Here is a 9,895-nt window from a genome sequence, read left to right as displayed (position 1 = left end):
TTCGAGCCTTTGCGCAGTACTAGAATCCAGCCTATAGTTGTTTCACGTTTGGGAACGTAGATTTGGTACCCACAGTAGAAGAATACACGACCTTGCTGCGGTGTCCAATGATCCAAGTCGACAAAGCCTATTCGAGAGCAATCAATGTCCCGACATTCTTGAAGAAACTAATGAGTATCACAGGAATGAGCGAGCAATGGGTCGCGCCTTGGATTAAGCAAAAGGGAGACAGCAAGTGCATACCTTGGAAAAATTTGCGAGATCTGATCTTGGCACATCCGGATGTAAAAAAGAGGGTTGATATCTTTGCCTTGAGCATTTATGGTTTAGTCATTTTCCCTAAGGCATTAGGGCATGTGGATGAAGCAGTTTCAAATCTGTTTGATAGGCTTGACAAGGGGGTCACACCGGTCCCAGCGATTTTGGCTGAAACCTTCAGATATCTAAATGCGTGTCGGAGAGCGGGTGAAGGAAGGTTCATCTGATGCGCACAACTGTTATTGGTGTGGTTCTATAGTCACTTTTGGAAATTGGAAAAGGTCTCCTATCGGGTCTTTTCAGAAAACTACTTCCCATTAAAGGAACTAGTGGCTACACCAAGACGAGACGACATCACGGAAGATAAATGGATGGTGATTCTCCAAAATCTTCAAGAGGAAGATGTTGAATGGAAAGCTCATTGGATGGTGCCCGACAAGATCCTATATTGATGTAGGGACTTCGACTGGGTCCCTTTACTTGGAATTTGGAGAGCTGTCGGATGTACCCCTTTGCTCGTATTAAGACAATATAGATCGAGATAGTTCATACCGGTAACACAAGGGCTGGCTTAGTGTGAGTTTTCTTATAAGGGTGATAACTATAAGAGAAAGATTCGAGAAATGTCTAGCGCTTGGAAACAAGCTCACCGGATAAAAAGATTTACCGTAGGAGCAATGACAGCTCCCGAATATTATGAGTGGTGGAGTAAGAGGGTCAATGACAACATCCCTGGGCCGAGAGAGGAATGCTTTCGGTCTATAGAAGAGCATCTACAAGTAGCTCCATCAGAATTAGATATCATCAAACAAGACTTTGAAAAAAGAAGTTCGGAGTTGGGAAAGAAGATAGAGCAGCTAGAAGAGGAAAAGATGCGTTTGGGAGTAGATGTTGATATCCACAAGTTGAAAGCCAAAAAATTAAGGAAAGGGAAGAACAAGGATGAAGAGGATTTAGATAGTCTAAAAACGAATTATAAGAAGCTACATTTGTCAATAAAAACTGATGGTTTGGGTAAAACGTCGGAGCAATGGCGACAGGAGATCAAGGAAGAAAAGACCAAGGCTGATCAGTGAGAAAAGAAATTTCAAGACGCCCGAGCTCGAGAGAGCGCTTTGGAGAAAAACTTGTTAGAATGCCAAAATGAAGAAGTGAGATTAAAAGCTCGGGTAGCAAAGTTAGAAAAGTCGCTTCACCTGTACCGTAGTCACAACTCAACGATCAAGTTAAGACCAAGTTTAAGTAAGATCGAAGAATTGAAGGGGAAGATAGAAGAGCTCGAAGACGCATTGCAAAACTCTGAATTACTAGTGGAACTTCTTGAGAGGCGTAACGAATAGTGCCAAGAACAACTCCATCATTCCCAAAGTCAGATTAGAGGTAGGGATTACATTATGGGTGAAGCTGTGACTCAAGTGCGGGAAGTAGCTGATCATCTGCAAGCCTTAGCAGTTCAGGCTGATGTATTGAGTTTAAAATATGAATCAGAATCAAGCCGAGGTCGAGAGTTAGCTTGGCTCCTTAAGAGGGTTAAGGCTTTGAGTATAAAGTCGAAGCCATATATGTAATTCATTTTATGTAAAGAAATTTGTTTTCTAATAGAGTTTTTCTAATGAAATTGAATTAGAATTAATGCCTCTTTTTACATTCATTCATTTGCATTACATTTCATCATATGCATTAAAGTTTCAAAAAAGAGCCCTAATTAATTAAAAATTATGACAGTTACCCTGGAAACCAACAAAAATCCACAAACCAATTATCACTACGATACCCGCCGCAAGATGAAAGTAATGGATCAAAGACTAGAAAGATTAGAACAATTGCAAAAAGACATGCAAGAACAGTTGTAAGCACAAATACGTGAACAATTAGCTAAAGTCCAACAAGATATGAATGATCAGATGTTAGAATCCTAGAGAAGTTTGATGAACCAATTAGCACAGTTATTGGCTAGAGGAAATGATAAAGGGAAGAACCCTGTGGTCAATTCTGGGGATGATTATGAAGACTTTGCATACCCTCCAGGTTTCACCCCAATTAACATTCAGGCACAACCGGATGTGTGCCCACAAAGGGTACGTGTCACTATCAGATCCCAATATTAGGTCGGTGCCCCAGCATCGATGAACTTTCCAACGGGCTCGGGTTCTAATCCCGAGGATAACCCTACCAATCTCGTGGTCCCTAATCTCGATGACGTGGCAGAAATGGAAAAGGCAAGAATGGACCTTCCAAAATAACTTGAGGACCTTTGTAGATGGCTAGAGGAGAAATTTAAAGCCATGGAGAACGCCGACTACCATTGTGGAGTTGACGCCAAAGACTTGAGTTTGGTTCCTGATCTAGTGCTCCCACCTAAGTTTAAAATGCTAGAGTTTGAAAAGTATAACGAGACTAGCTGTCCTGAGGCTCATATCACTATGTTTTGTCGAAGGATGACAGGATACATCAACAATGATCAACTGTTGATCCACTATTTCCAAGACAGTTTGATCGGGTCGGCGGCTAAATGGTACAACCAATTGAGCCGAGCTAAAGTCAATTCATGGAAGGACTTGGCACAAGCTTTTATGAAGCAATACAACCATGTGATGGATATAGCACCCGATCGAACTGCATTGCAGAACATGAAAAAGGAGCCTAGTGAGAGCTTCAGATAGTACGCCCAAAGATGGAGAGAAGTAGCAACGCAAGTCCAACCACCATTTCTGGAGAAAGAGACAACCATGCTTTTCATCAATACTTTGAAGGGTCCATTCATCAATCACATGTTGGGCAGCGCCACTAAAAGCTTTTCAGACATAGTGATGCCTGGAGAAATGATAGAGAGTGTCATAAGGTACGTCAAGATAGAAGCGGGAGAAAGCACTAAAAGGTCAACCCCAAGAAACAAAGAGTACGAGATAAACAATGCAAGTATGTTTAACAAAGGCTATTCTAAACCAATCACGGTGGGACAAGCAAGAGTAGTAACCACTAGCCATCAAGGCTTTTCAAGGCAGGAAACCGATCCAAGGCCGAATGTAGAAAGACCCCAATTCACACCTATCCTAATGACATATAGAGAATTGTACCAGAATCTATTCGATGCACACATAGTGTCTCCATTTTATCTGAAACCCATGCAACCTCTATACCCTAAATGGTACGACATGAATCCCCAATGTGAATACCATGCAGGGATAACGGGGCACTCGATTGAGAACTGCACTGTGGTTAATAAGGTGGTGGAAAGATTCATTAATATGAGGATTGTAAAGTTTGACGACCCATCAAGACCAAACGTAGCTGGGAATCCGTTACCCAATCATTCTAATAAAGGGGTAAACGCGATAATCGAGAGTGGGGAAAAGAGAATCAAAGCTAACGTTGTAGAGGTAAATACCCCACTGATATGGGTTTGGAGACGGATGATAGAGGGAGGTCTCATCAAGCAAGATTCAACGGAAAGATCTGAAAGAACGATGAAGTATTACGAGTTCCATGCTGAAGAGGGCCATGACATCCAAAAATGCGTCGAGTTTAGAACCATGGTGCAAAAATAAATGGATAACAAAGAGTTGGAGTTTTATGAAAAGGTTGAAGGATTAGAAGAAAGGGAAGTTTAAACCTCGGAGGAAGGATCTACGGGGAAAACCCAAAGGGTTAATCACCTAATGGTGATTATTACAAGGCCAAGGAGCATAGAATCTGGAATAAAAATAGCGCCAAATGTCATAATCCAAAAACCCATATCCTTTCCCTACAAGGATAGCAAAAGAGTTCCTTGGAATTACGACTGCAATGTGACGATCTTGGGAGAAGAGAACCCAGTAAATGGTTCAAAAGAGGGTGATGATGTAGGCTTCTATACACGAAGCGAAAAATGCTACGATCCAACAAATGCAAGAGTGGAACCCACAAAAGAAAAAGCCTTAGCGATTGAGCGGGGGAAGCAAAGGCGGCCAGAATTGAATCGCATGTTAACAAACCGGTGACTAAAAACGAGGCTAGAGAATTCTTAAAATTCTTAAAGCATAGCGAGTATAGCGTGGTGGAACAACTGCATAAGCAACCGGCTTGCATCTCAGTGCTTAAGTTACTTCTAAGTTCAGAGACACATCGTAATGCATTGATAAAAGTACTAAATGAAACTTATGTCGCTAACGATATCTTGGTGAACAATTTGGACCGCTTGGTTAACAATATAAGTGCCGACAACTTTATCTTCTTTACTGATAATGAAATACCGCCTGGGGGAAGAGGAGCCACCAAAGCCCTACATATCACCACTCGCTGCAAGGGATACACGTTGCCAGGGGTGTTAATCGATAATGGATCAGCCTTGAATGTCTTACCCTTATCCACCTTAAACAGGTTGCCAGTGGATAGCTCTCACATGAAATCATGCCAGAATATAGTGAGAGCATTTGATGGCACTAAAAGGAGGGTAATGGGAAGAATAGAAATACACCTCTTGATTGGCCCAAATACATACGAGGTAATTTCCTAGTGATGGATATCAAGCCTTCGTATAATTGCTTGTTGGGAAGACCCTGAATTCATTCAGTGGGAGCGGTGCCTTCATTATTGCACCAGAAGTTGAAATTGGTAACAGAAGGTCGGCTAGTTACAATAGGCACTGAAGAAGACATTATTGCATCGGTAACCAGCGACGCACCATATATAGGAACGAAGGATGAGGCGATCGAATGTTCCTTTCGATCCTTAGAATTCATCAACTCAACCTTTATTGTCTAGGGGAATAAGATCCCGATGCCCATCATATCCAAAACCACTAGGATGAGACTGCAAATGACGGTTGGGAAAGGAGCCGTGCCCGGGAGAGGACTCAAAAGATGTCTTCAAGGAAGGATGAAGGCACCAACGATGAAAGATAAATGAGACCGCTTTGGTTTAGGATTTAAGCCTAATGCGAAGCAAAGAAGGAAAGAGTTATAAAAGAGGCAAGAGAGGAGGAAGGCGCGTTTGAGTGAAGAAGAAGTCGATTGAGAACCTATGACCTTCCCTCACATATCCAGGACCTTCGTATCAGGGGGAACCATTTATCTTGAACGAAGGACACTAAGAAGGGATACTATGGAGGAAATTATAGGAAACCTAAACATCAATGCCATATTCAAAGAAGAACTCGAAGAAGGAAGTATATCAGGCATCCACCTTTACGAACCTGAAAGTGTTATTTAGAGATAATTCAGAGATAATTCAGAGTAATATTTAGAACACTTGTTGCCCTAAGCCTGGGGGCAATAGAAATCTTTTGTAAAAGGCACATGTCCAAAATCTTATTTCAATGAAAAAGCATCATTTTGAGCAAATGTTCTTTCATTCTTTTCATTCCATTTATAATCATACTGTGCATACAATTATTCTTAGATTCTTCTTTCTTTGGACATTTCATCGTCCCAATAACGGGTCTTCAGATATAAAAAATGTAAGCGATGCTGTTACTGACTCAGAGTCCCTATTTGAACAAAAAATGAGTACAATGATCCTCAGGATTTTGAAGATGACTAAAACAATGTCTTATCTCCTAATTTATTAAGAATGGTGGAGCAAGAAGAGAAAAAAACCCTACCTTATAAGAAATTCGTAGAAGTGGTGAGTTTAGGAGAATGGAAAGAAGTAAAAATTGGCACTTGCGTTACCGAGGAAACAAAACGAGACCTCGTTGGGTTACTTCAAGAGTTTAAAGATGTCTTTGCATGGAACTATCAAGACATGTCTAACCTAAGTACTGATATTGTGGTACACCGACTGCCCATAAAAGAAGAATGTAAACTGGTACAGTAGAAGCTACGAAGAATAAGGCCTGATGTTTTGTTAAAAATAAAAGAGGAGGTCAAGAAGCAGTTCGACGTGGGGTTTTTACAAGTGGTCAAGCACTTGGATTGGGTAGCCAACATAGTCCCTGTCCCTAAGAAAGATGGGAAAGTGCGGATGTGCATAGATTACAGAGATTTGAACAAAGCCATTCCGAAAGACAACTTCCCATTACCCCATATCGACACTCTAGTGGACAACACAGCAGGTTACTCACTTTTCTCCTTTATGGACCGCTTCTCGTGGTATAATCAGATAAAAATGTATCTTGAAGACATGGATAATATCGCGTTTGTAACTATGTGGGGGACATTTTGCTATAAGGTGATGCCATTCTGATTGAAGAATGCGGGGCCAACATACCAAAGAGCCATGGTAACTTTGTTCCATGACATGATGCATAAAGAGATAGAAGTCTATATTGATGACATGATTACAATATCTAGAACGGAATGGGAACATGTGCAAGTCCTGAGAAAACTGTTCCTAAGGTTAAGAAAGTTCCAGCTAAAGCTTAACCTAGCCAAATGTACTTTTGGGGCTAGATCAAGAAAGTTGCTAGGTTTCTTAGTCAGTGAAAGGGGAATTGAGATTGACCCGGACAAAGTGAATGCCATACAAAAATTGCCTCTGCCGCGTACTCAGAAAGAAGTTTGAGGTTTTCTAGGGAGACTAAATTACATCGCTCGGTTTATTTCACAATTAACTGAGAAATGTGACTCCATCTTCCGTTTCCTTAAGAAACACAATCCAGGTGTATGGGATGAGGAATGCCTGAAAACTTTTGATAAGATCAAGTATAACTTGTCCAATGCTCCAGTACTAATGCGACATTGTCCAGACAAACCATTAATACTATAGTTGATAGTATTTGAAAACTCCATGGGATGCGTGCTCAGCCAACATGATGAGTCGGGAAGAAAAGAAAAAGTGATATACTACCTCAGCAAGAAGTTTATCAAATGTGAGACAAGATATTTGCCAAATGAGAAATTATGTTGCGCTTTGGTCTGGACTACTCGAAGATTGAGACAATAAATGTTATACCATACGACTTGGTTAATCTTGAAACTGGACCCTCTGAAATACATGATGGAGTCAACTGCTCTAAATGGAAGGATGGTTCGATGGTAAATTCTACTGTCTAAATTCGACGTAGCCTATGTGAATTAAAAGGCCGTAAAAGGGAGAGCGATAGCAGATTTTTTAGCTAGTAGAGCTCTAGAAGATTATGAGCCTTTAAAACTTTGACTTCCCAAATGAGGATCTGATGTATGTGGCAACCGCTAAAGCGAACACACAAGAAGGCAATACTTGGAAATTAAACTTCGACAGAGCTTCAAATGCTATAGGCAACAGAATTGGGGCAGTGTTGGTATCCCCAAATGGAGATCATTATCCAGTTACTTGTAAATTGGATTTTAATTGTACAAACAATATGACCGAATACAAAGCATGTATTATGGGAATTCGTGCAGCCAGAGAACGTAAGGTCAAAGTGCTGGAGGTATATGAGGATTCTGCACTGGTAATCTATCAACTCAAAGGAGAATGGGAGACAAGATATCCCAAATTGGTCAATTACCGAAAGCTAGTTATGGAGCTCATTGATGAGTTTGATGACATCATATTCTCTTACCTTCCGCGAGAAGAAAATCAGATGGCTGACGCTTTGGCTACTTTGGCTTCTATGATCAAAGTAAATAAACCAGAGGATGTGAGGCCCATCCGAATGAGCATTTATGAAGCACCATCCCACTTTTGCAATGTCGACGAAGAAGAGGAAAAGGGTGATCACCCTTGGTATCGCGATATATTGCAATATATGAAGAGTCGCGAATGCCCAGACCAAGCAAGCGAGAATGTCAAGAGGACGTTAAGAAGGCAGGCTAATGACTACGTCTTAAATGGAGAGATCCTATATAAAAGAGGAAATGATCAGGTGCTACTAAGATACGTGGACACTATTGAGGCTAAGCAAATCTTAGAAGAGGTCTATAATGGTGTCTGTGGAACACACGCTAATGGTTTTACAATGGTCGGGCAAATCATGAGATTCAGATATTATTGGTTCACCATGGAAGGGGACTGTATCAAGTATGCCAAGAAATGTCATAAGTGCCAGATTTATGGGGACAAAATTCATGTGCCTCCTTCACCTCTTCATGTCATGACTTCTCCATGGCCTTTTTCCATGTAGGGCTTGGACGTCATTGGGCCAATATCACCAAAAGCTTCAAACGGGAATCGATTCATCTTTGTAGTAATTGACTATTTTACTAAGTGGGTAGAAGCTACTTCTTACGCCAACGTCACAAAATCAGCCGTCAACAAATTCCTAAAAAAAGAGATCATATATCGGTATGGGATGCCTAAAAGGATTATATCTGACAACGCTTTGAATTTGAACAACAGCATGATAGCAGAGGTCTGTAGTCAATTCAAGATCAAACACCACAACTCATCGCCATATCGCCCAAAAATCAATGGTGCGGTGGAGGCCGCCAATAAGAATATCAAGAAGATTGTGGGGAAAATGACTAAGACCTATAGAGATTGGCATGAAAAGTTACCATTTGCCCTCTATGCTTATCGAACGTCTGTCAGGACCTCCACTGGGGCAGCACCTTTCTCTTTGGTTTATGGAATGGAGGCAGTACTGCCAATTGAGGTTGAAATTCCTTCTCTCCGAGTTTTGTCAGAACTAAAGTTAGACGAAGCAGAATAGATCCAATCCCGATATGATCAGCTGAACTTGATCGAAGAAAAGAGGCTGAGAGCTATCTGTCATGGTCAAATGTACCAAAAGCGAATGATACGAGCTTACAATAAGAAAGTTCGTCCTAGTGAATTCCATGAAGGGGATTTGGTACTGAAGAAGATCCTTCCCATACAAAAAGACTTTAGAGGAAAGTGGATGCCAAATTGGTAAGGACCTTATGTAGTAAAGAAGGCCTTTTCTGGAGGAGCGTTAATTTTGACTAAGATGGATGGAAAAATCCTGCCTAATCTTGTGAATTCGGATTCAGTGAAGAAGTACTTTGCCTAAAAAAAGAGAGAGGCCAATGCGAAAACCCATGAAGGGCGCTTTGAGACCAAAGGGGTTTTGAATTGAAAACCCGAGGAAAAAGGGCAATTCAAATTGTGATCAAAGGTAGGGCATGTGTTAGTCTTACTATGCCTGAACTAAAAAAGGAGGGATGATGCATATCAGGACATCAACAAAATACTCTGGATCTCCTGGACACATATCAAGCTCAAAGTGGCCCTCAAGAAGTTTTGTATAGAGAAGCTTATGCTACGATATCTGGGGCACCTATTTCCATTTCATTCATCTTGTATTTCGGTGAAATACGCTATCTTGATTCTCATTTTGTAATCCTAGCAAAATTTGCTATCTTGATTAATTTATTCATTTCGAGCTCAGTTCTCAACAAAATTTCATCTTGTCCATTGTGATAATCTTTTTCAAGCATTTTTCATTAAAATAACGATTAATGGACTGACAATATTCAAGCAGAAAGAGTTCTGCATATTACTCTGAAAGCTTCTAAATAGTACGAGGACCTGAAACATGTCCATTATTTGAACTAACCAAACTTAAGGATTAGAAGAATTTGAGAAAGAATAGTCTAAATTGCGACTATTTCTTTGGTTTATCTGTTAAAGATACCAGCTGAACAAGAAGGCATCAGTGATAGAACCTTGATGAATAACGAGGAATGACAACCCGAACATTAAAAAGGGATCATTCTCATGACATTATATATTCATGAAAATATCATTTATACACATCTAGTTAGGAGCATTT

This window comes from Gossypium hirsutum, chromosome D02 (assembly GCF_007990345.1).
Source record: "Gossypium hirsutum isolate 1008001.06 chromosome D02, Gossypium_hirsutum_v2.1, whole genome shotgun sequence".
Lineage (NCBI taxonomy): Eukaryota > Viridiplantae > Streptophyta > Magnoliopsida > Malvales > Malvaceae > Gossypium > Gossypium hirsutum.
This window is presented reverse-complemented; position numbering follows the sequence as displayed.